Raw genomic sequence first — 26964 nt, 5'->3', positions numbered from 1 at the left:
GGACCCCCTGCAAAGAGGATTGAAAAGACGCCTCGAGATTTCTTTGATCCATCTGCGGAAATTAAAGCGCAGCGCTACCAAGATGTACCCTAAATGCAGAAGTCCCGCCGGATCATATAAAGAGCACTATAAAACTCCGCAGCTCTGGGCCTCCTTCCAAGTGTGAACGCTGCGAATCTGAACCTCGGAGTAAGCCCACCCACCGTGAGACCCACGTCTGGGATCCGGACCCCACGTACCCGGGGGTAAGGCCCCTTGCGTTCAATAGGACTTGGCCCTGAGCTCTGTTACTTTCGAGTAAAGGATGCACCGGGCCCCGGGTCTGTTAACCGGGATAGCTGGGTGTATAATTCCACCCCCCCCCCCCATTTGCTTCAAAATCAATTCCTCCCTCCTTCCCCCAAGATAAACGGGGCGGAGCCTGCGCGCTCTTTAAATCGCTTCTCTTCAATTGCATAATCTAACAAGCCCCGTTGGACTCGACGGACGTGGAATATATATTCGACTTCTTAATAGCTCGTCGTAAAACGTTGCTAGGCCTGCAAATATTTTGTCAGGGGGCGAAGGGATGGTAAGGAGGGTCGGGGCTCTTAGAAGACAAGGACGATTTGGCGTGGTCATCTAAATCAATCTATCTATTGGAGACCCGGCTGGAATCCCCCCATTTGGAGCTCATTAACTCCTCGCTTCTTCCGCTGATCCGAATCCGCCAGCTTTTCAGGGCAGCCTGATGGTGGTATTGTGCGCCTAAGCTTGTATGCAAGCCCTGTGTGTGAAACGCGTAAGGGGGGGGGGACAGAGAGCAAGCCCCACTTAAAAAAAAACCCGGCGCTGACTTTCGAGGAAAACGTGCGCTAGGATCGGGCTGCTGCTGCAAAAAAGGGGACTCGCGCCAAAAATACTTTTAAAAATCGGGGGTGGAGGGCGAGAGGAAGAGAAGAGCCGGTTTGCCTGCTCCCCCGCCGCCTAACGGGGCATTGGATCGGGTTGCGAATTTAAAGGCAAGGAGGACGAGGGAGCCCCAGCGAGAGCTCTTGTGTAGTCGGGAGATTTTCACAAAAAAAGGCGCACATCCACAAACCTCTCTTTCAATTAACATCGAGACCCAGCAGCCTCCTCGCTACCGGGGCTCTGCTATTAAAACACACACACGCAGCTCCTCCTCCCGGGATCTGGTTTCCACTCCCCTCTTCTCCCCGCTCCCGGTTCTTCTCAGAGGAAGATCCGGGTGTTGTGCAGATTTAGGGACATCCTCGCCTCCTCCTTCCGCCTCTCTGTGCTGGGCGTCTTGCAAATCCCGCTTAAAGGATCGGACTTTTCCTAAAGAGGAAAAAATACATTTAAAGTCAACGCGTTTCCTGCCATTGGCTACCCCCCCCTTCCGATTTTATTGGCGCTTACTCAGAAGTAAATCACAGCTGGGTTCAAGTGGGTTAAATTCCTGGATAGAAGGGGGGGACGACGACGGGTTGCTCGTCTTACCTGGGAGGAAGCCCTATTACACCTAAATGAGATTTACCTCCTAGTAAGTAGGTCCAGGCTGCACACACCGTGCGGGGCTCGTGGATTAAGCTGCTGGTTTTCTATTAATTAAAAAAAATACAAACCCACAAAACTCCCTCCTAATAATGTATCTATAAAGCACACACACACCCGCGCGCAAGGACTGTGTCAAAATACAAAATGTTTAGAGCGCACTGGTTTCCATTCACACGCAGAGAGTAAAACAATGGTCTTAAATGGCCGTGTAGACTGGGAAGCGTTGCCAGTTTAAAAGTGCACTGGATTATGGACGTCTTTCTATGGGGGGGGGGGCTTGGAAATTGCAAAAGGGTGTGTGTGTGTGTGTCCCTCCACACCCCCCTTCATTAATTTTTATAAACAGTCGGGCAATGGTGTGCGCGCCGCGCTCGGTTTCTCTCGACAGGAAGTTCTTCCCTTTGATGAGGGTGGCGGGGAAGGGAGGGGGGAATCTCGAAAGACAATTATTTGCGTTGTTCAACTTGGCTCTTAAAGATTTTAACTTTAGGTGGTCAGAAGGTGCGGTGGGAAGCGGGGTGGCGGGGAGGGGGGAAGAGGAGACAGGCACATGCAGGGAGAAAAAGCTTCCTTCCAGGAGAGACAGCTCCCTTTCAGATAGGAATCTGGGACAGATTTTGCCAACAGCCAGAAGCAGGGCCCTTTGGTAATAAAATAGCCAATGTAATTTGACACTTCAACTTGCTCTGCTCTCTGCTAGTTGATTCACTTATTCTCCCACTAACACTGAGCTCCTTTTCACTGTCTGTGAGAGGTTTTTTTTAAATTTAGATTCTATATATATATACATATATTAAAGGCAAGAAATAAGAGATTTTTTTAAAGTAAAATTTAAAAAGCCACCTGAACCAGACCTGCAGCAGATCCACTGGAAAGAGGGAATATTTTGCTTTGCCTGCTTTCTTCCGTGTGATTTTTTTCTCCTTCTTGCAAGCCTTGCTCATTCCCCCCAGTCTGTAGGTAAGTTTCGTCTCTCAGTTCATTTACATCTCCTTGTGCTTTTTTTGGAGGGGAGCGGGGGTTACTCCGGCCAAGGTTTGTAGAAACAATGGAAGTAAATGCGAGATAAGGAAATACACCGAGATCCATAGATATGTTTTATGTTTGGTGTGAAGATTGGAAGCGGCGGCGGCGGCGCGGGTGCGGGGGGGGGGGGGCAGAGAAGAAGAAATCCAGGAAAACAGTGTGAAGACTTCTTAAAGGGGCAGCTTGTGTTTCTACGTTTGGCAATGTGGGGGGTTCGCGAGACAGAGGCAAAACCCGGGAGATCCTGGGAGAAAGGCGGATGGACTTGAATCGTAGTTTGCTGTATTAATATATTGCTTTATCTTACGATCGTGAAGGGGGGGGGAGGCGTGAAGAAGCCAGACGTTTACCGGGGGTCGCTTTTATTAAAAAAAAAAAAGAATCGAAAAGCGGTGCGCACGTTAGAGCGTGGGTGGGTCGGAATGAGTGCAAAAGAAAGGAGACCCATACAATTATATACATCTAGATCGGCAAAAGGTGTTTTTTATGTGCGCGCGTCTCAAGTTTGAAGAGCCCAAACCACGTTCCTAATTTCGGGCCCCTTGACTGGCAGGGGTTGGAGCCGCGATCTTGCGCCCTAAAAACAAAGGAAGGTTTCAAATAATCCGGAGAGCTTCTGGTTCGGGGTTTTGTTTTGTTGTCCTTTCTCCCTGCCCTCCCTCCTTGCCTCCCTCCTCCCCTCCTGGCCGGCTTTTTATTTTTATTTTTTTTACTTTTGCTAACTGGTTTTGAGAAAAGGCGATTCCTTTAAGATCCTCCCCGGCGAGAGCCTAATCGATCGATCCGGAGGAGGGTTTGCAGGGGAAGATGTAAGAAAGGTGGGTGGGAGGGGGAGGAGGGGGCGCCGAGCTTCCTTTCCGGGCGGTGGGAAGCCGGAGCGAGTGCAAATTCCTTGTGTCTGGATTCTGAAAGCCAGTTGGGACTTGGGGCCTCTCTCGCCGGGCAGGAGGGGCGCGCGGGGAGGGTCTCCCCCCACCTCTCCCTCTCTCTGCCTCCCCGGTCTCTCCCTCCCTCTCGCGTTCATCTGTCCAGGAAGCCAGTGGAGGAAGGTGGCGGGCGCGGGGGGGGGGGGAAGCGTCTAGCCCCTGCTTTCTTGGTACTGTGAATCGAGGGTGGGCGCGCGGAGAGGGAACGAGGGAATCGTTTTCAGGGGAGAGCAGTTTGGGCTCTAGCTGGCTGCAAGGAAGAAAAAACAAAACCCGAAAAGCAACATGGCAGTTAAAAGGCACTTGAGGAATGTAAACATTAAAAATAGGAGCCATCTGAGTTGAGCCTTGGATTCCTGGCCACGAACTTTTTGGGCAGGTCTCCTAGGCCGACTTCCAAAGGAAGATCATGGGAGGGGACCTAAAAGTTCCTTGGTCGGGTTTCTTCTCCTGCCCTGGAAACTTTTTTGGGATATAGGTGTGTGTTGGGCGCACGTGTGAAGGTTCTAGTCTGGTTGCTAACTTTGGTTGTAGGAGGGAGACCTTCTGAGATGCCTGTTGCCTTCTTCTGTCTTAATAATTATGAGCATCATTAAATAACTGAGGAATGAGGAGGAGGAGGAGGAGGAAGAGAACAACCGCACACAATATTTTCTTTTCTTTGCCTGATTGTGGTTCTACAGCCTGTGCAGCTGGGAAATGTGTAAGCCTGCAGTCACAGAGGAAATTGAGACGGTAGCCAGTTTTTAAAGTCTCAGCCCCCTGTCATCACCACAGTCTGCTTTTCTGCACTGTATATACATGTTGGTCTTTAGTTACTGATCTGAAAGGGCTTAATGATTCTCCAGGGCCAAAGTAATAGTGTGTATCTGTGCATTGGCTTCAACAGGCCTAAGAGACGCTGGGTGTTCTGACTGCTCCCCCCACCCAGACTGACATGAGAGTGGAGGATTTAACTTGGCAGCTTGAACAAATGCCCTCTCAAAGGTTTCCAGGAGACAGTAAGAGAGCAGGAATAGGAGTAGAGGGGTGGGGGAAGAGATGAATGCCTGGGTATAGTCTTGGGGTGCTACCTAGCTGTGCTTTCTTTCAAATATGAAATGGCTATTTAGGCACCGTGAATACAAGTGTGTGCCTCAGTGAGGCAATGGGCTTATCAAATTTGAAAGGGCAAAAAGCCTGTTCAAAGCTCTGGCGCCCCAAGTTCTAGATAAGTGGGGCTTCCAGCTGCCAGTTTTTTCTTTTAAGCGTGTTTAGCAACTCATAGCTCACCTTTAAACTGCAATATGGGACTTGGCCTTTGGAATTGGAAAGGTTAATGATGGAGTCACCTCCACCAAGTTGTAATGATTACTTTTTAGATATTTGGGGGGGCGGGTGGGAGTTTACAAGGGAGGATTATTGGGATAATGGAAGCCCAGCCTGGTGCTAGCCTTAAAAGGGCTAGAGTTGGACCAAGGTTCAAGTGGAAGCTCAGCCGTGGACTTGCTGGATTAGGTTGCTGTCTCTTGGCTTCTGCTGCTTTTCCCTCAAAGCGATACCTTTTCTCAAAGAGTACTCGTGAGGATGTATATCATAAAAGGAAATGTGGCCTGCCTTGGGAATAAAGCAAGAAACAAACCATCAACAATGAGGACTAGCGGCTTGACAGTATGGGTGGTTTAAGTTATATTACTTCCCCAGTTAGTGTAACCAGGCTTGTAAATAGCCACTTGCCTAAATGCCTCTGGTGAGTAAGAAATGCCTCCAAGCGATCAGACAGGGAAGCTTTTTAAAGATTGGCTCTCATTCTTCTTTGGCCACAAACGTCTAAGGCAGGAATGTTTATACATAGGCTGGTAACTTCAGTGGATGTTTGCAAGGCTGCTGTGAAGTATTTGTTACTGTATCTTTTTCTACAGGAGAAACTTCTTATTTATATTATTTTAAAAATGTGGCTATCACCATGCAGGAAAGTTTTGAGAAAGATCTTCTCCTCGCTACTTTCCTTTTAAGCTAATAAGTGATTGACACAGGTCTGTGTGACTGGCTTATAAAGAAAAATGTAGACCTATTTGCAAATCTGCTGTAGCTGTTTCCTCCCCCCTCCCAAATCTACATATGCACATATCACTGAGGGAAAGGTTTTGTTGAAGGGTCTAGCTAAACCACATGCTTCTAAGCATTATTGTCTCTCCCTTTAGGAGAGAATTGAGATTCATCTTGCAAAGTTGGTTTCTGCCTCCAACTGTCCCTGCTTTTGATCAAGGCAAATTTACTACAACATCAATCTTCCTTTGGCAGGGCCTGATTCAGGTTTATGAATGCCAGAAGACTAGGGCTGACCTTTTTCTGTTCAGATCGAGGATGTTGAAACACCAGCCATCAAACAAAAGACACATTGAAAGCAAGGTCTTGCAATGGAGCACGTGTGACTTTCAGACTGGTTGCAAGCCTTTGGTTGATCGTTTTCAGAGTATGGAGGCTATTGGGGGAGGGGCTGCAAGACACTTTTTAAAAAGCTGTGTAAGGTTTGAATCTTCTTGAGGGGAGGGATCTTAAACAAGAATGGGCTATCATGAGTGTAATAATTACTACATTTAGTGATTGGGCCCATAACTTTTAAAAACAATTTCCAGCCACTACAAGCTGTTTTCATTTGCTTTACTGGCTCATTTGGTGATTTCAAACCTAGAAATTAGCTTGGGTTCTTTCAAGTCTTCTTTGTTCAGGTTTTCTTCCCTGTCCCTGTCTAGCAAAAAAGTAAAAATAAAAAAGGCAGAAAGCAACACCAGAAACACCAAAGTCCTGTGGAAGCCAGGGTTTAGTTGCCAGATCTAGATATCTGTCATAAACAAAGACAGTCTTTTAAATGATTTCAACTTGAAGGGAAGATTTTGCTTTCGTTGTAAAAGGGCAATTGACTTTAATGTCTTACTTGATGAGGAAACTTAGGAGAGAATCCCATTGATTTGCAGTGCGTGTGGTCCCTAACACTTGATATTTGTAAAAAAGCAAAAAAACAACAACACCCTTTAATAATATTACTGAGCTTGGTATTAACTGAGTATTGCTTAGTGTGTCCAATATGCATCTGTGAAAGAAATTTTTCTCCAAAAGGAGTTTGTTGCTGCATAAGCAACAAAAGTGTGTTAAGTTTGTTGCTGTGCAAGATTTAAGCCTGTGCACACTTTTAAGATCACGCTGGGCAAACCAAAATGAATAATGCTGTGTATCTTGCTGAAAGGCAAGACACAAGTGTCTTCTGTGGATCATACCCCCCCCCCCCGCCCCAAAGAGGGGATACTATGGAATTCTAAGTAGTAAAATTCTGCTACATATGTTTCTACTCAGAATTTTTTTCCGGTGTGTTACATTTGCTCTTGATGTAATGCTTCTTCCACTGCCAGAGTTCTCAAAGATTTTTGTGATACTACTTGCACCTCCCCTTCTTCAAGTGTTTGAGAGGGGAGGAGGAGGGGGATTGCATCAGTGGAAGCCCTGTGGAGCGAGACTGTAAGGTCTTGTGCAGTTTTAGTATGTGTTTCAAATAATAGGATAGCTACATTGATGCAAACCCGGGACCATATATACTTTTCACTCTCTCAGTACAATAATGGGATGAGGCACTACTGGTCTTACCACACCTGCTTTATTTTTACAGAATGATTCTCCACTGTCAAATTTTGTAATCTTGTGGGGTTTTGAGCTCTGACATTTGATGACCAGAAAGATGGGAGGTATCATAGGTCTCAAAAATGGGTTCTTTGGATTTTATTATTCCTAAACTTGGGTCTCTGTTGTCAGGAGGCTTTGAAAAGTCTCTTTAGATGTAGTGGTAGCTGCTACACTCAAGCTGCTTTTCCATGGACCTGCCACCCCACATACATTTTTGGCATCTTAAATGGTTCATTAAGATAAATAAGTTTGCAACAGTTTAGTTAATTAGAATTTGCAAGCAGAGGCAGAACAACAACCATTATAAAACATGTTGCCATCTCTGTTAAAGGCCCACCAGTGGAAGATTGCATTGCATTTGTTTTGAGTGGCACCCTAGGAACTCTTGGGAGTTGGAGGTGCAAGACATAACTTTACCACATAAAGAAATGTATGCACTTTGATGTACATATACAATTTATGAACTGAGTGAGTGCAATGACTAAAAAAGTACTTGAGCTAATTTGATTGGCTTTGTTTTCAGTTTAGGTGAAAATATATGGGTCAGAGGACAGCAGAAAATGACTTTTCGGTATTAATGTATTGACCAAGTGAATGTGCTTATATATTCTGCACTCTGTGAATATGAATCTCTGGTTTCCCTGGGACTGTCAAAGATAATTTAATGGGGAAAATCTGTAGAGGTGAGTTTTGCTTTAGATTATTAAAATGGGATTTGGTCACAGCTCTGGTTGAGAAGGGAGGGAAATGCTCTGTCACCCCCCCCCCCCATACTGGGAGATCAGATGCAAAGGACAGTGGGACTATTGTCCCTTTTAAGAGTTATGTCACACCTTACATTTAAAACACTATTATACCACTTTTAACTTTCATGGAGAATCCTAGGAACCTGTAGTTTGTTAAGGGTGCTGGGAACTGTAGCTTTGTGAGGGTAGCACCCTAAACAAGCTACAGTGCCCAGGATTCTCTATGACTGCAAAGAGTGATATAACAGTGCTTTAAATGTATGGTGTGGATGTGACTTTAGTGTCAGCCCAAGGAGACCTGGGCTCCGATTCCTTTCTCAGCCATGCACCTCACCTATTGCTCAGCTTGACATACGTTGCAGGATCATTTGTGGGTCACATCATATATGCTGCCAGGAGCATGGAGAAATAGTAGATGAAAAAGAAGTTGGGGTGGGAAGGTGTGCCTTGTAATGCCTTGTAATGCCCAGGTGTGGGCAGAGAGATGCACCTGATTAAATGCTCTTCTACTTAGTAGTTAATGGTACAGAAGCGCTCGTCTCCTTTGCATCTAGTCACATCTGTGGTGTTGTTTGTTGTTTAGTTGTGTCCGACTCTTCGTGACCCCATGGACCAGAGCACACCAGGCACTCATGTCTTCCACTGCCTCCTGCAGTTTGGTCAAACTCATGCTGGTAGCTTCAAGAACACTGTCCAACCATCTCGTCCTCTGTCGTCCCCTTCTGCTTGTGCCCTCCATCTTTCCCAGCATCAGGCTCTTTTCCAGGGAGTCTTCTCTTCTCCTGAGGTGGCCAAAGTCTTGGAGACTCAGCTTCAGGATCTGTCCTTCCAGTGAGCACTCAGGGCTGATTTCCTTCAGAATGGAGAGGTTCGATCTTCTTGCAGTCCATGGGACTCTCAAGAGTCTCCTCCAGCACCATGTATAGTGGGACAAAAATGCAGCCAGCACTGGTTATCCAAAGCTTGTTGGGGTTTGGGATTTCATGTTCTTAACAACTGCATGGTGTTCACATGATGGGTTCATCCTCTGGCGGCAACCATTTCCCGTCTACTCACACTGACTTCCAGTGGCATCAGCTTGTGGTGAGGCAATTGTGTGCACACAACCGCCATTGAATACAGCCTGGGTCAGCTTTTTGGCATGGCATTGTGAACCTACAGCTAGACTTCCAGTAACATGCCAAAAAAAGGGAAATCAAGCCATGGCTGTTCTTGTATGTAAAAGGGCATGGCGTTGGGACTGACATGGCTAGAAGTTAGCATGAGCATCCTACAGCTTCCTTTAGCTGTTCTAGTTACATGAAGGGGTCCTCAGGTGAGTGGCCAAGAGTGCAGAGAGAAATCTTTGAAGTTTGCTGCAGTACTGTACTCCTTTGAATGAGAGAGTTCCTCCTGTTTGGGTTTCAGAAAGCTCACCAGACCACTGTTCAGTCTGCAGATTTGTTTACTACTGTCATCAAGTGAAGGAGAAAAAAGCAGTGGGGGAAATGGTTTCAGAACAGAGTTAGGTTGTATGGTAAAAATGCTTCCTAACTGTGAATACAACAGTAGGCAATGCTTTCCACAAGGAACACTGGTTATAGGAGGGGTGGATTCTGAAATTTGGTCTCGTACCCCCCCCCAAAAAAAAACCCCAACAAGCAAATAAGTGTTTTATAGCACAGAAGAAATAAAACATGTGTCCAAGTAATTGCCAAAGCAGTGTGGAACACTAATCAGCTCTTAATTTTTCTCATAATCCATTTTTTTTTTACATGTGCCTTCTTAAGAGGGTATGCAGATTAAACCAATAACTGGCTAAACATGAAGATGAATATAAAATCAACAAATACAGGTGCCCAAATAGCAAAAACATAGCCTAATAAAAGCATTCATGAACTAAAGATCTAAGTGAACAAAAATATTTTCCCAAGCTGCCTAAAACTCTACAGTGAGTGAAAGCCTGGTGGGTTTCCCTGGGGAGGAAGTTCCACAGCTGCAGTGCCACTACTAGAATGACCCTGCTCCAAACAGCAGAATTTGTCCTTTTCTCAACAGGAGAAATTCCGGTGCACAGCCTCTTCTGATGTTCCTAAACTCTAGGACAGGGATAGCCACTGTGGTATCTTCCAGATGTCTAGAGTTGCATCTTCCATCATCTTTTGGCTGATGGGAATTGCTTTCCAGCATCAGGAGGGCATCTTATTGGCTACCTTGTGCAAGAATTATAGGTGTAGAATGTCTTCTCTGTGAAGGTGCTGGCATGCGTCTTGACTCTCATGGTTAATATACAGACAATTCTCCCTGCATTTGTCCACTTTATCAATTTTGTCCCCCACCAAGACTGCTCTGTTTACTGCAGAAGGGGGAATCAAACATACTGTTTAGGAACCGATATGCCAGTTTTCTTTCCAAGTACAATGTTCGCCAGGAAATGTCCCCCCCCCCCATTCCTTAACAATAACTGATAAACTTGCCTTCCTAATAGTGATGCTATTGAATCTGTTCAAACGAGCAGCAGTGAATTCAGAGCCTGTGAGATTTGGAGGTGTTGTGCCCTAAGCTCTTCTCTCCGCCTTCCCAAAAAGGAGAACAGAAGCTTCCAATGCTGATTTGTGGGAAACCACAATTTGCCAAGAAAGCAGAAACCCAAAGCATGTTTTGATGCTGTTTTTGCTCAAATCATAGTTAGTCAGGTTTAGGCAAAATGGGAAACTATGGTTTGCCACAACCCAGCACCAGAAGTTGCTAATCTCTTCTCCTTGCATTCAAGCCTGAGCTTGTGTTTGTGATCGGAAGTGGATGGTTTGCCATATTGTGAACTTCCCTGAGACCTGCGGATATAGGGAAGTATACAAATTAAATCAATAATAATAATAATTCTACATGAATGAGGTCCACATAGAATTGTAAGGGATCTCAAGGGTCATCTAGTTCAACGCCCTGCAGCACAGCAATCTCAACACGGGGTCCCCCATCCAATTTGAACCATATGTGCTATTGGTTTTGTTGCTGCACCACTAGGAAGGCTTGGTCCATTTGAAAACGTGCTGTATATCTGCCTTGGTTTGCAGTTCGTAAAATGGGAATAACCTAAATTTGCATAGATATTGTAGGAATATGCAAATTCAAGATTGGAGGTCATGCCTGCACATCTTGTGTCCCACTAAGCTGCATGCTTCCCCGCAGAACACCTTAATGAATCTTATTTTGCTATTTCATAGAACTGAGGGAAAACTGGGTGGATGACTGGGGGTAGGTTTTCATGAACAGGCCAAGCAAGACTATGGTGTTGTGGTCAGCTTGGTGGCCTGCAGGCCTGCAAATAGGTGTGTAGTTGTGCTGACAATGGCCTTGCTCCGTTACACAAGCAGCAGAATGCAGGGTAGGACAGACTATGCCACTTTAGAATGGAAGTGGATGCCGTAAATGAAATAATAATTGCAATGTTGCTATTCAATACTCCAGTATCTTCTTCCAAGGAGGAAACTAGCGCAGCGCGCACGCACACACACACACACACACAGGAACAATAGAGAGTTCTCACTTTCTTTCTCCATGGTTTCCTTGAAGAGAATCAGCGATACCTTCAGGAGCTGTAATCCATGGACACAGTGCTGGCCTGCTTGGGCTTTTTTTGCAGTAAGAATCAGAATGATTTTGTTACTTTTAAATGTTTGCTACCTCTGCTGACTTTAAGAATGAAAGATTTTAAAGTGGCGGGCGGCGGGGAGGGACTAGCACAGCAGAGGGATAGCTGTGTTAGAGGACTCCTTGCTGTCTTGGGAGATTTGGGCTTGTTAATTTTGCTTTCAGGGAATTCTTCCGGACAGGCAATAATAGTAATGATATATAAAAATGCTGCAATAAAAAAGAGAAAAAACGCTGCAGTCTGAAGTGGCACAGTCCACTCTATCACCTTAGGTTTATAGTTCCTCACTTCCACTGCATGCATAGATCAGGCTAAAGTCTGCCCACAGGAAGGAGAAGTTTATACCGGGACCAGAAAGGGTGGTGACGCTACATGGGGCAAAGGTTCTTGGGCTTTAGAAGACCTGTATAGTTTTCTGCAGATAGGCAGTCTTTGTGAGGAGGGCTTGTGGTTGATGCTTGATCATGGCTGACAATCCTGACAGTTTGTCTGCATAAGGAATTTGATTTTCCTCCAGCTAAACATTTATGTCGGGGGTTGGTGGAAAGCTGATTTATAAAACAGATGTCCTCATCCGAGGACATCTTTTCTGCAGTCCTTTATAGCCTGGCTTGCTGAAATCACACACCACCCATTCTGTGATTTGCTCCCTGCTTGGCACTGGAATCTTATCTCCCTTTCAGAGGCAGCATTCAGTTCCTTCCCACTTGATATCTGTTACAAGGTCAGAGACATTACTGTTTGCTCCAAGCCTGCTTTGCAGGAGTAGGAAAACATTCAGGTAGTACTTGCTCTTGCCAGCCTAGCCACCTTGTGGGAATCACAACCAATCTTTCAGACACTGTATTTGTTTTGAAATGGGAAGGGTATACGTTTCGTCTTTCCATTGTCCATGACACTCATTGCTCCCTCAAAGGCTAACATAAAGTAGGGACTGAGGTTCCGGTTCCAGTCGCGGACAGCGAGGAAGCGCAGAAAAACCCCTGGGGGTTTTTCTGAACAACGCGGAGGCTTGGGGGAGTTGCAAGGGCACTGCACCCCCCAAAAATCCCAGGGGGGGTACTGAGAGGTGATCCTGCACTGATCCCCCCCCCATCCTAAAATGGACTCTTACCATAACTATTTCTTAGCAAATCATAGTTTGGGAACAAGCTGGCTGCAAAACAACATCATGTAATTGCACCTTAATGAAGTATCCCATTAATATTGTTAAAAGTACCAAAATAATGGTTAAGCACAAACACAGAGACTCAGTTCTGTTGTTGCAGGAAATCATGGTTTCCTGCTGTTCAAACAACAACAACAAGTTTATCCAATGCCTTTTTCCTTGATGGGACTCAAGACAGCTTACAGATTAAAAGCAGAACCTCTAAAAACATAGAAAAATTGCAAGTCTTTAGGACCTTCCCCAAACCCTCACGTGTTACAGATCTGAACTACTGGAAGTTCCAAAACCATGGGATCACCACAGAGAAGCCCCCGTCTCCGGTGGCCATCCACTCCACAGACCTATGGGATGGAGACACCAAGAGGGCGTCCTGATATTCAGATTCTGTCTTGTTTTCACTAACACTCTGTGGTTGGTTTAAAATCAGAAGCAGATACTTCTCCTCCTGGGCATGAAACAATGTTTCCCATGAATCAGGCAATAATGTGTATTATGAGACAGGCAACAATCTTTAGTCTAATTTATCCGTATGCATTTGTCTTTTTGATTAGTATTTTAGTAATGAAATATAAATAGGCATATTAAGGAATATTAATATATAGACTGAAATGCGAACAAGAAATGTTCCAAATTGTCCAGACTGTATAGAAAGCCACTAATGCATTGGTCTTCAGTTGGTGGGTCGCAACAGGAGCACTCCCACCATGCAAATATATGGTAAAAGATTAAGAAATAGGTTCCCACATGCATGCTTGGGTTAAAAGTAGGCATTGGGTCTGAAAAGGTTGAAGTTAAATGCACTAGTGGATGGTGGAGAATGTACACAAATCAGATGTATTTTGTACATTCTCCAGATTGGGAGTGTCTTGACCTGTGGGTGGACCACCACTCCCACTGTTCTTGACCATTGATTATGCTGGCAGGGCTCATGGGAGTACAACAGCATCACAGCTTAGCTTCCTTTGGCCTAAATGATATGCATAGATTCCAAACTGGCTGGGCAAAATTCATGTCTCCTAAGATGTGAGGATGTATACCCTGACCGGGTTACAAGTAGATACTCTTATGCTCATTCTTGGACATCACCTGGAGACCAGGCAATGTGCAGTAACCTCTGCACATGTTCTCAGTTTGCGCAGATTTTCCAACGTGGACTTGAACTGGTGACCTGAGCAGAGATTGAGCCTGTGTCCCAATTCTGCTTTGGCCAAAAGATGAGAACTGCCAAGGAACTCTCCTTCCTCCAATAAACCAGGTCAGGTCAGGAATATTTCCAAGTCAGGCTTGGTATTTGGGCTCTGAAACCAATACATGCTCCTGTTTCCTGTTTTTACCCCTGTCATCTGCTGCCTGGGAAATAGGTCTGACAACATGATTTTGGTTGGGTGTGTGGTAGTTCTGCCAAACATAATGAATTGTGCATGTTTGTTTGTTTCTTTTAAGCTCAGAAAGATGGATGTTGGCAGACATTTTTATCTTGTGATAATTTTAGGAAACGTTTAGCATGTGTGTAAAGATGGAATAAGCGCAATCAAATTAAAGGAGCTTGTCTTACCTTGAAGATGCACTATAATTTATGTATGACAAAGATAATGTTACCGTCTTGTTAATGACTTATGTAAGACGAGTACGGTTTGCTTTTGGTCAGAAACAGACACTTGATTTCAGAAACGTTTAAAGATGAAGAGCTGCTTGCTGGTTGTGAAAGTTATGACAGTTGGTTTCTGCTGATAAGAATAAGTGTACAAAGATTAGTATGGCTTCTTATTTTGATAAAAGTATTTGACTGTCAAAGCTGCTGCTGAGTTTTTTGTTTGTGAGGATTTTTAATATAATACCTCTTGCCCAGAAAGTAACAAAATCAAGGTTGCATGTTTCATTATTCTTCCTCACAAGTAACACTTTTGTATGTGTGTCTTCATCTAATGGTTCTTAATCTATGGGGAAGCCCCCCCCCCCTTTGAAGATGCAGGTACCTTAAATTGGGAGGTGGTGGAGGAAATCCCAGAGCAGGATAGTATCTTGAGACAGGTGGACACTTTTTCCTCCCTACCAGTTACAGCCTGAGTGGGTTAAATGCCCCAAGACTTGTGGTATTGACTATATCACGACTGCCCCGTCATTCCAATCTTATATTATGAGATGCACATAAACCTGGTAGTTTTTTTTTTTTATTAAACAGCAGGTTTAGGGGAAGGAATTGCTCTTCATTTTGTTCTCTACATAACTAGCTGCCTCTTCTTCCACTTTCCCAGTCACATTCAGGTTTTCTACGTTTTGTCCACCTTTATTGCTAAAATGAGGACTCCGCAACTTTTGGTTGGCCTTAGTAGCCAATCTAAAATTGGTAGTTACCAAGACCCTGCTTCTCTACTGTCTGGTCTCCACCTTCCCTGCTCTTCCTCTTTTCTGAGAGCCTCATCAGCACAGAAGCCAAGGAATCCCCTTGCTCCAAAGCAGGAGAGGGTATCAGTCTTTCAAGAAATTTCAGACCGTTTTAGGAATCACAACAGCTCAGTTGAGAAAACATGTCAAGCTAGGCTTATGGGAGCTTAATAGTTTAGTATGATGATTTGATTTCATTCAGTGGACAAACCAGAATAGTAAACTAGGGTTTGTGCTAACTGTGGTTTGTTATGCTGTCTGAATTGACAAACCATAGTTACAACCACTACTCTGCTTTTAGAGGTATCTGAACCTAGAAGCTGGATTGTTGAGCAGGGAAAAATAAATTATGGTTAGTAAACACCATGGTTTGGCATAACATCTTAAGCTAAGCTCTAAATATATTAATCTGGAAAGCTGTTTAAATCTGGCATTCATCCTTCTGATTGCTTTACTGGATCAGACCAAAGGTCCACCATAATGTTTTCAGCTCTCACCAGTCAGATGTTTTGAGGGGGCCCAAAATGAGGCTTTACTCCAAGGTACACAAGTTATAGGTTTGTGGTCTAAAAAGGTCAAGACTTTCCATAAAGACAACAACTGCCTTCTGTGAGTTCTGCAGCAGCAACTATTCAGATATATTGTCTCCAAACACAGAAGTTGCATTTAATTATCTTGGCTAATGAGCATTGCCAGGCCTATCTTCCACGAATCTGTCTAATACTTTTTGAAAGCCATCTAAGCTAGTGGCCATTGCAACATCCTGTGGTAGTGAACTCTGTAAGTTAATTGTGCATTGTGCTAAGAAGCACTTTTTTTTGTCTTTCCTGATCCCTATACTGTCAGTCAGTTACACTGGATGACTCCAGTCCATGTTCTAGTGCTGTGAGAGTGAAAAGCCTTTTTGCATCCACTGTTTATACCTTTCTAAACCTCTATCATGTCCTGCTTAGTCACGTTGCAGGGTTCGGGGCAGGGAGTGGACTGAATCTCTAAACTGAAAGTAAATCATCATCATCACCATAATTTTATTTGTATGCCGCTTTTCCACAATTAAAACAATGCTCAAGGCAGCTGACAATATGAAAAATATTATATAGTTACAAACATAGCAAGGTAGTCATAAAAATAAATAAAATTGCTGTGGTTTTTTAGGCTGTAACACTATACCCACTTACCTCATTGACTTCATTATGATGCTTGTTACCTAATAATTCCTGACACTGAATTTGCCCTTTTCACTGTGGCAGGCCATGCAGTTCTTGGTTTTTTATTTCCTGTGAGCTTTACACTATCTTATATTTTTATACATTCACTGTCCATGGAACTTGGGGTACTTCTTTTCATCTACTCAACACACGTGACAGGTGGACTAAGGCTGCAATTCTGCACTCACTTCGCTGGGTGCAAGCTCCATTGATAGCAGGGGGACTTAATTCTGAGAAGCAATGTCTTGCACTCCATTGTGAGGGTGATTTGTTCCTGTCTACCCTTACGTTTCATAATTGAGTAGAGATTTGTACCTGGTTTCTCATATCTGATCCCAACCGAAAATCTCCTCCCTGGGGTAATGAAAGCTGGTATAAGTCCCACCAGCAACTTTCTGTATCCTAGGTTGTATCCTTTTGCACTTTGTTTCCTTCTATTTCCAGGATCCCTACGAAATATATTACTTTGAACACAACAAATGAATGATTTTTGTTGTGTTGTTACAATATATACACTTTAGTATTTGAGTTCCTTCGGAAAAGCTTTGGGAGTGAATGCCATCTGGCTTTGGTGACTTATTTGTTTTTATTTTGTCATTAGTGTCATTAGTTGTTATATCCATTGTAACCTCTTTGACATTGTTCTTTTGATGTAGATGCTTGAATCTATTAAACATTTTGGCCACGAACACTGATGCAGATAGTTTTTCCCATGGGGGATGTTAATTAATACAGGAGGCACACTCTATCTTAATACCTGAAAAAAATGTTTGAATTTAGAGTGTGTAACGGTATGGATTTTGCACGCTTTCAGAAGAACCTGCCCTATGGAGTTTCTGCTTGAAAAGAGAGTCAGTGTGGTGTAGTGGTTAAGAGCAGTGGACTCGTAATCTGGTGAACCAGGTTCAATTCCCTGCTCCTCCACATGCAGCTGCTGGGTGACCTTGGGCTAGTCACACTTCTCTGAAGTCTCTCAGCCTCACTCACCTCACAGAGTGTTTGTTGTGGGGGAGGAAGGGAAAGGAGAATGTTAGCTGCTTTGAGACTCCTTAGGGTAGTGATAAAGTGGGATATCAAATCCAAACTCCTCCTCCTCCTCCTCCTCCTCTTCTTCTTCTTCTTCTTCTTCTTCTTCTTCTTCTTCTTCTTCCTGGGTCACTGTTAAAGATGTTTGGCCCATGTGGGAGGAGGCATGTCCACAGGAGTGACTTATGCAGAGAATCTATGGTCATCTCATATGAGGCACTGGGAGTAATTGAATTATCTTATTATACGTGATGCAGAAATGTGGCAGGACTACGTGTTCCCAGCAAAAGAACCTGATTGGGAGGGGACTAGGCAACTGGTACCTTCCAAGTCCAAGAAGCTCTGAAAGTCATGACACAGGCTAAAAACAATTTGACTTCTCCCCCCGCCGCCCAGTGAACAGACTATTTGGTAGAGCCCTGAAGGGCCTCCAAGACCCAAATCAAGGGCTGGGCATGAGTGGCAAGAAGCATTGTCAATGTCTCTTTAGCCTACCTCAGCTATTCTCTCTCCTGTATGAGCCAAGCCTTGGGCAATGCCAGATAATGAGTACTTGAGAGGTGGAATGACTCTGCTGCAGCTCACACTCCGTGGTGTGGGAGAGCAGGGACTGAGTGTCACCACTTAATTTCACAGTGTGGTTTACGATGTCATGTCCCTGAGCAGGATTTGCCAATCTTTCTTGGAGAGAAACCCACCAAAGAAGCTGAGCAGATCAGCTGACGCTTAGCAGAGCGGAAATGGGTCTAAATTAATCCCCATGGAAGCAGTTCTTACAATCTTTCTTATGACATATCCACAAACACGGTGGGGAGAATGGGTGAAAAATCCTTTATCTCACCGGTTCACAAGATTTCTGAAGAAAAATTCTTAAAAGTGCCATGTCGGGTAAGGATAGCTTCTAGTTTGCAGATGTTCCCCTGTGTCTTCGTGACTAGTAGTTCTTCCTAGCAATCCTGTTGCTCTTCCTTATTGCTCAAACTTTACATTGCTCAAACTTCCCTTTTTTGTTGTATAAGAAGGGATGTGGCTATGGGAATTGCCATGAAGAGCGCCTGCATTTCAGAATTTGATGTTGCGTCACTGCTTGCTGCAGGGTGGGTGGTCCAAAGAGAAGTTTGCCTGTGTTTGGCATGCAGTGAAGTGTAAATGTAGCCAATATCGCTGTCCCTTTATCTCTCATGCTCAATTGACTGAATGCACAATTGAAAATATATCTCCTATTTTTAAAAACCAGTTGCCAGCCAGGGCTCTTAAGATCAAGCAATGCTCCCAACTTCCTCCCCCTAATTCGTTCTGCAGTCCAACCTGCTGTTCTGCCTCATTGCTCCACCAAGTTCTTACTGAGGGGTAAATTTAGTCTCTTATACATGGAGCCTCTTATACATGGAAACCCATGTGGAACCATAAACACAGAGGATTAATTTCTCAGGAGAAAGGGTTGCAACCTAAGTCTTCTCACCATCACACTAGTCTTATATGTGAAGGATAAGAGTATTCAGCTACATGAGACCCCCCTACAGCCCCAAATGGGAAAAGTTAAAAACAGGTTAACTACCTTAAGTGAGAACTAGGCTGCCTTCTCTGCTTCCTTCCAGAGCAAGCTGAACAATCCCTTCCTTCTTGACCTGTTAACTCCTTTCTCTCATTTTTAAGTCTCTGCCTTTCTCTTCACCCACCAAAGGAGTAATGGTTTCTAGCTGATCTTGGCTGATGTCACATTGGCTTATAGGCCATTTGTGACCTACACTGGCACCCTAGCAACAATGACATCACAAAACAAGGGTTAATGCTTGGGTTAACACTTGAAACCACATGTGAAGCTGTGGGGGGTGAAAGTTGGGTAGGCAAGTATAGCTCTGAGCCTGTACAAAGCATTGCATTGCAGCCAATAGAACATGGGTTGCAATGTGTTCTTGACTGCCAGTTCTCCAGGTTGCAAATAGGCCCATGGTCCCCCCAAAAAGGTTGGCAACCCAATCCCTGGTGTAGAAATTTCTCTTTTATTTTTTTATATCTTAAGGTAGTTTTAGAGTGGAATTTATTGATATTTAGCTTGGGCTGAAGTTATAGATTAATTAGCTTTAGATTATCATAATCAGTGGGGGCCAGCTTTAATCTCTGAAAATACATTTTGAACAGGTGGGGCATTGCATTAAAGGTACCCTTGTTTTTTGAGGTTGACTTTGTTACTGACATGTACTGTTGTACTGAAGATAGCTAACGTACTGAACAAAATGTGAGATATAAGCCAATACACTTAGAGTTAAAAGCTTAATTGGTTAAAATGCAGGCACTCAATAGAAATTACTTAATTGGCTGGTAGCCCTAGGTCCTCGAGAACTCTGTGCAAAGTACTTCCTAGTCGTCCCCCGTTTTAGTGGGCCTTGTGTGTTTACTTGACATCAGTGCACCAGGCAGCCAATTCGAGCTGCCATTTAAATGTTCCACAGTGCCCCAGTTAAATCTCCCACAATACTCCAGAGTTAATGCCACATTGAGAAAAGTAAATGGGGGCTAGCTGTGGTTGCCTAGCACTGACCATTCTGCCCCCCCCCCCCCCGGAAAAGAAAAAAATAAAGGGAAACCAGGGCAGGAATTAGCAGTGGACTCTGCCAATGTACCAAGGCGCTGGCAGCTGCCCAAGGATACCAGTTGCTAACACTCATGCAATAATTTATGACAGGGGTCATAAGTTATAAGGTCTTGGTCATGTGATGGGTCTATGCAAGGTTTGACAAAGGAGCTCTTTTCAGATAATGCCTGAGTGATAGGTCCCTTAATGTTCCTCCATTTGTTGCGGCCTCTTAAAATATAATCTGCCTATTCTGGTGCACATTGATTGCTGCTTACTTCTTTCTGAAGCCTTCTGCGACTTTTAAGTGAAGCTCCAAGGATAGGGATAACCCAATGCACATTGTACAGATTCCATTGCAATGTTGCCTCTGATATTGGCTTTGATCTGTCTGTCCCCCCTGTCTGAAACTTCCCTCGCAGCCTTGTGAGTGGATGCTGGTTGTAAGTTCAAGCAGCTAGTTAAAATAATCTCCTTGCTTTCAGCTTTACGAAGGTAGGGACGTGTGGCTTACCCTTGTTGAAAAGCTCCTAGAAAAAGACAGGCCAGGATATCTTGACTACTGACTCTCAGTGCTTCCTTCCTGAGAGCTTGTGTGGGGAAATGGTGCTTTTGGTCCAAACAACTATCTGCAGGCTATCTTCAGCCTCCTCAGTGCTGAGATGCTGTTAAGCCTTCGCACCACTGCACAGCTCCAGTGGCTTCTCTCCACAGCCCAGGGAAGGCTGAGAATCCTGCCTAGCTGGTTCAGACACGACGTGTAAATTTATCATTTATGAGCCAACATAGCAGCACCTCTGCTTTCCTTGGGCTAGAATGGGGGAGAGATTTCAGAGAAAAATAGAGAGAGAGAGATTATAGAGCTGTGCAGTAATGGAGGCCCCCTTAGGAAAGGAGTTGAAAATAAAACTTTGTTGTGCCATTATACTAATTGATGGTGCAAGTGCACTTCAAATATCGTCTGCTGTTCTAGTTGCCTTGCATTGTTGTAGAGTCAGAAAAGATTCAGAAAAAGGCAACCAAAATGACAAGGAGTTGGCGCAACTTCCCTATGTGGAAAGGTTGCAACATTTGAGGCTTTTCGGTTTAGAGAAAGGTGAATAAGGAGGGACCTGACAGAGGTGTATCAAATTATATACAGTGTGGAAAAACTGGTTAGGGAGAGGTTTCACTCTCTCATAATACCAGAACTTGGGGACATTAATGAAGCTGAATGTCGGAAGATTCAGGAAAGAGAAAAGAAGGTGCTTGTTCACTCAACACATAGGGAAACGATGGAGTTCACTCCCAGGTGATGCAATGATGGCCACCAATTTGGATGGTTTTAAAACAGGATTAGACAAATTCATGGCGGATAAGGCAACTAGACTGCTTTAAAAGGGAATGGGGTAGACACATTTGTGAAAAGGGGGGTTGCCGACTACTTCTAGTCATTTTCCAGTTGTGGTAAAGTTCCTAACAGGCCCCAAAGCCACCTTAGAACCATAGAATGGTAGACTCTCCAAGGACCATCTAGTCTAAGCACTTGCAATGCAGCATCTTTTGCCCAGCGTGGGGATCGAACTCACGAACCTAGGAGTCTCATCTTGTTCAAGACAGGAAGGTTGTGGGTGGAGCTTATGCTTCTACACACTCGCTTCTGTTCCTACTCACTTTTTGGCCTCATGTACTGATACAGACTGGGACGCGGGTGGCGCTGTGGTCTAAACCACTGAGCCTAGGGCTTGCCGATTGGGAGGTCGGCGGTTCAAATCCCCGCAACGGGGTGAGCTCCCGTTGCTCGGTCCCAGCTCCTGCCAACCTAGCAGTTCGAAAGCATGTCAAAATGCAAGTAGATAAATAGGTACCGCTCCGGAGGGAAGGTAAATGGTGTTTCCGTGTGCTGCTCTGGTTTCGCCAGAAGTGGCTTAGTCATGCTGGCCACATGACCTGGAAAAACTGTCTGCGGACAAATGTCGGCTCCCTCAGCCAGTAAAGTGAGATGAGCATTGCAACCCCAGAGTTGTTCGTGATTGGACCTTTACCTTTTAAAAGGGGTCCTTTACCTTTACCTTTTTTAAAACTGATACAGAACAGCTGAGGAAGTTGACTTCATAAACCATAGTTTAAAATTGGCATGCTTTGAAACAGTCCGTAGTTGGTTTTAAACCAGGAGATCAGTTCCTCTGATATGCCATGTTACGGTAAAATCTGGGTGCGAGGCTGCTCTGCCACCCAGCTCATCGGACCTAAGTCCGCGGATCCCTGCGGAGGAAAATGAGCTCAGCCGGAGACAGGAGCAAAACTGCAGAAGATCCAAGTTTATTGCGCAATAGCTTCAAGGCGAGATTGAACAGCGAGAAAGGGGTGACATGAACTTTTGAAACTTCCCTCCATGTCCCAGAATACAGTGCAAAATACATCCCAGTTACATCACAAATACATTAAGAAGAGGTTGGGTTCACAGGATTAACATATGGAGGAGGGAGGGGGGAATATGCAGAGCTGGAGATATGCGCAGATAAGCACATCCTGAGAACTGGTGATGAGAAGACAATGGTCCATGTATGCATAGTCTGCCACCTGGCATTGCCCAGAGGAAAGGCTTGGCAGAGTGATTTGACAGGATTAGGGTCTTGACACCTTGCTTGAGGGATTATGGAGGACAGGAGAGGTGTCATGGAGTTCTAGAGAAATTGAGCAAATTGGCACGTTGATTTTCTATGAATTTTATAGATTTTAGTCCCTTTTGACATTGACAATTGGAAATAAATGGATATATTGTAGTGAAGAAGGAGGTGAAGAAGACATGTCCCCCCTTCCGTATCAGCCAAGACAGGATTAGTGGGATGTGAAACTAAACTCTGGCAAAGTCCTCTTCAGCACTGTGGGAGCAGAGTGTATGTAAGTCCAAGGCTCTGTTCTGGCCCACAACACTAAACCATAGCTTAGTAATGCATTGCCAATGCATGTTCTGTGAAAAAACAGGCCTGTTCTGTGCCCTACACTGAGCCTGGTTTTAAAATTACTCAACAGTTCATGAAACAGAAAGGGGCAACAGAGGTTGCATTCCCTGCTGTGATGAGAAATAATGTGAGAATAAAAATTGGAATTGATTTTTTTAAAGAGTGCTTTGACTGTATACCTGGCTGCTGGTATACTTGCTTAACCACCAGGACACTTGGCTATTCTGTTGTTTTCTGATTTCCCATTTCTCATGTATATCCTGGCTCATTAAAAAAATAAAAATCAGATATGCCAACTGAGCTCAGTTAAGTGGCACAAATGAGCTGCTGATGGTGGGGGGGGGGAGGAAATATGCACATTTATTGTTCACTGCTTTTTTTATATACTTTGAGGTGAGTGATATACTGAATTAATTAATGATGATTGAACATGCATGTTGCTAGATTTATTGACCATCTTTTCACACAATCCAATGCTCATAGGATCACGGTGGCAAGACCTGCCATATGCACACCTGCATAATACAGTGGTACCTCGGGTTACATACGCTTCAGGTTACAGACTCCACTAACCCAGAAATAATGCTTCAGGTTAAGAACTTTGCTTCAGGATGAGAACAGAAATCGTGCTTCGTTGGCACGGCAGCAGCAGGAGGCCCCATTAGCTAAAGTGGTGCTTCAGGTTAAGAACAGTTTCAGGTTAAGAATGGACCCCCGGAACAAATTAAGTACTTAACCCGAGGTACCACTGTATCTACATGGACAGGCTTGCATGACCCTATTCAGATGTAATGCTAAACTATGGCATGTGCTAGAGGAGGAGACTGGAAGCACTTGCCGGTCCTTGCCCATTTGTTACTGTGTCTTAACTGGGAGCTGCGACTGGTTTATGGTGGCTTATTAAAATAAGAACAAACCAGTATTAGAAACCACAGGATGATCTTGGCTGGTTTGAGTGAACAGTAGCTTAAACTAAATACATTTTGTGCTTGTTGGATATAGCAACAAACCCGGTTTAGTTTAAACCTTGGAATTATTCTTTGAGTCTTCTCTTCCTCCTAGTGTGTGCTGCAGGCAGAGGGGAAACGCTGAGTATATAGCAGGCCCATTCCTGTAATGCTAAAATATGGTTTGGCACTGTATCTGAAGCAGCCCGTTCTGTGAAAGCACAGTTCCTGACCACATACATGTGTAGCATTAGTATACACAATACTGTACCACATTTCAGACAGGCCTGTGAACTTGCTGGGTCTAAGATGCACTGCCATGATCTTGCTTTGCTGTCAAATGTGCTATCCTTCAGAATGAGGGAGGATAGTTTCTTATAGAAAGATGGTTTTTATTGCTTGGGTAACCTTAATTCGTATGTATATGACATCAGAACTAAATTAAATAATGAATAAAGGTAAAAACAACAACAACAGATAGCTTATATTGCCTAAGAAGCAGAACAGCAAAGCATGGGTATGGTTCAAAAAGTCAGCGATAAGCTGCTGAAGCCCATTTCAGTTGTGACATCATTTTTATGGAAAGCAGTTCCTGCAAAAAATGGGCTTGAAGTCCACACATAGGCCTATGTGATAAATAAAAATGAAATTTCCGAGTTATGTCTCTCCAGCCATTTTGTGACCACTTCCCTTCTCGAAATACAAAGTGAACTCAGAATTAGCCATTGGTAACTTTGGCTGCGGCAGCAGCTGCTTTCCATTTTGTCTTTTGACTGCTCTGCAGTTCCTCGTCTAGCTTGTGATGATATCATCACTCCACTTGCAACCTAATAAGTGTGTTAATTGTCTAATGAAGATTGATCTTTACTGTGATGTGACACATTCTAAATGAATTCCCCATGATGCTCTAATGAAATCTCCATGTTTAGTGCTTGTTTTGAGACTAAAAGGTTGTCTTGTGTGAAGTTCGCTGCAAGACGGTTGGGCTAGAATGAATGGGTGCCCTTCATTTTGAGGCTTCAGCCCTGTCTTGCTTCTGCTTGAGAGATTGTGAGCTTCTTGGGGCAAGGACCTGTCTCTTTGTTTATGCGACTGGCTAAAGCAGCCTTATTTGCTCTCACCCCAGAAGACAAAAAACTCAGAACTCGCTTGCTCCCACCTCAAGGGTCCCCTCTGTCATGTTCCAGTGTTTGGAAACCGTATCATTCGCTAAGTTAACCCTGAAACCCCTCAGTATGAAACTAAGGGCTATTTCACAAATGTACATTATATTCCGGAGATGGCCATCCTGAATTAATGAGTTACCACAAGCAGAATTTTCACGTGGCCTCAAATACAGGGATTTTACTTGGCTTCAGTTTGTGCATTTGGCTGTGGAGCAAGTGGGGTGAACCTGCCTTCAGAAACCCATTTTGCTTGGCAGTGCATTCACAAATGTGGCGCATTTCAGCTTTATTTAGTTGCAGAGACGTGAGGGCTTGGGTGGCAGACGGTGTTGTTGCTGGGGAACACACACACCAGCCTGGATTTTTCTGTCCCCTCACCTCTCTGGTTCACCCTTAGTGATGTAACAATTTGTAATATTTTAAATTTAATATGGAATATTAGATTAAATGCCTTTAAAAAAATGAATAGAGTGCACGGGATTCATAATGAATGTGGCTAGTAGCCTGGTCTTGCCACGCACACCCTCAAAAAGTATAGCAAAATTGTGTCACTTTGAACTGTAAATGCAATAGGCTGCAAAGTAGGGAATAAAGTTAGATTTTGTTCTACTCATGGGTTAAATTGTATTTCTATCTGAGTCTAGTTTGAAATACGATTTTTTCCCCTGCCGTCAGATTGGCAATATTGAAGTCCTCCTACGCCCATATTAGTTTAATGTAATGATTGGCAGGTGTTTGCGATTCTCCTTTTGTTGTTTTTAAGTAACTAGAATAGGGAGCGCAAGAAACGCGGCAAGCACATTCTAGCGCTGTGTTAATTTGCATTATTTAAAACAACTTTTGGTAAACATTTAAGCAGAAGGCCATGTAATCCCATGCTTGTTTACTTGAGAGTAAGATGCACTGAACACAGCAAGACTGATTTCTGAGTGAACATGCTTAGGATTTCATGCTTAGGACTGTGGCAAAATGTTTATCACAAAATGTTATTTTTGAAATGAAGATGCTTATCGGGCAACAAATGGGAGGTATGCACATGATGGTATAGCAAAGATTAGTAATTAAGAGGAAATGAAGACACACTGACTGTGTTAGCATTTAAGGCTAAACCATGGTTTGGTGTTTCATGTGCAAAGGAGCCACTGTGAGTCTTGGGCTCACATGCTCCCCCTTCCCTCATACAGCTGGAAGGATAACTTCAGCAGAGTTAAAATTCACTTTCCATGAAACTTGGCTTGTTGGTACATACAAACCAGAAATTCTGGTTTAAAAGGCACTCTGTTCTGCTTCTCAGCAAGCCATCGTCAAACCATGGTTTATGAAGTGGGCTTGTTTAAGTAACCAGGGTTTGTTCGAAACCAAATAACAAACTGGGTTTCCGGGGAAATGAAACTAAACTTTGCCGAAGCTCTCCTCACATGTTCCCCATTCCCCTCTCCTCCTTCTGCATGACCAGTCTTGTGGTGACTCCTTTCAGCTCATGTGCACAATGCTAAGCAATGGTTATGCATGGACCAGGCCACTGATTACAGCGCTTAATATATCTTGAATAAGCTTGTGAGGCCATTAAAATAATACAGTATAAGGTGTTTGCCTCCAGGGAGCAAGGATTGATGTCCCACAGAAGAAGCAAGGAGGCTTGGGCTAAGCACCGGAAAATCCGGATGTATGGCAGCCCTAGGCCTGACTCCATGCTGAGGGCAGTCATGGGCTCCTCCTCCTCCTCCTCCTCCCCAGGTGTGCCACAATATCTCTTTGCATGCATTCCTTGTGGCACGGTTGCTGCTTGCCCACCCACAACACCACCAAAGCCGGAGAATCATAGGCTCAAATCCTTATTGGCTGCTGTGATTTCCTTGGGTGGCCTGTTCCCCGGGTGGGCTTGTTTGAGTTGCTTTTTGATGCCGCTGTTAGGCTTGAGGAAATGGCAGTTCTTGGCAACCTGCTTTTCTGTAGCTGTTGTAGGGATGCGGAAACAGTTGCAAATGCACTGTGCTTTTTTACAGCTAGAGAGAATCT

General features: G+C 44.2%; 1 protein-coding gene across 14 annotated transcripts in view; it reads left to right on the top strand.

Annotated features, from left to right (window-relative positions):
- Window positions 1-2111: 2111 nt before the first annotated feature.
- ZMIZ1 (zinc finger MIZ-type containing 1) overlaps window positions 2112-26964 on the top strand; it is a 368324-nt gene continuing 343471 nt past the window's right edge. For 8 of the 14 annotated variants that reach the window (XM_083440354.1, XM_083440341.1, XM_083440353.1 and 5 more), the window contains exon 1: window positions 2112-2499. The gene's annotated coding sequence lies outside the window, so the exon portion shown is untranslated. Of the gene's footprint in view, window positions 2500-17988; window positions 18201-26964 lie in introns of those variants that run through there. The other 6 variants (XM_083440343.1, XM_083440358.1, XM_083440356.1 and 3 more) reach the window with 3 other exon arrangements.

The sequence above is a fragment of the Podarcis tiliguerta genome, assembly GCF_965153285.1.
Source record: "Podarcis tiliguerta genome assembly, chromosome: 5".
In the NCBI taxonomy this organism is placed as follows: Eukaryota; Metazoa; Chordata; class Lepidosauria; order Squamata; family Lacertidae; genus Podarcis; species Podarcis tiliguerta.
This window is presented reverse-complemented; position numbering and strand designations above follow the sequence as displayed.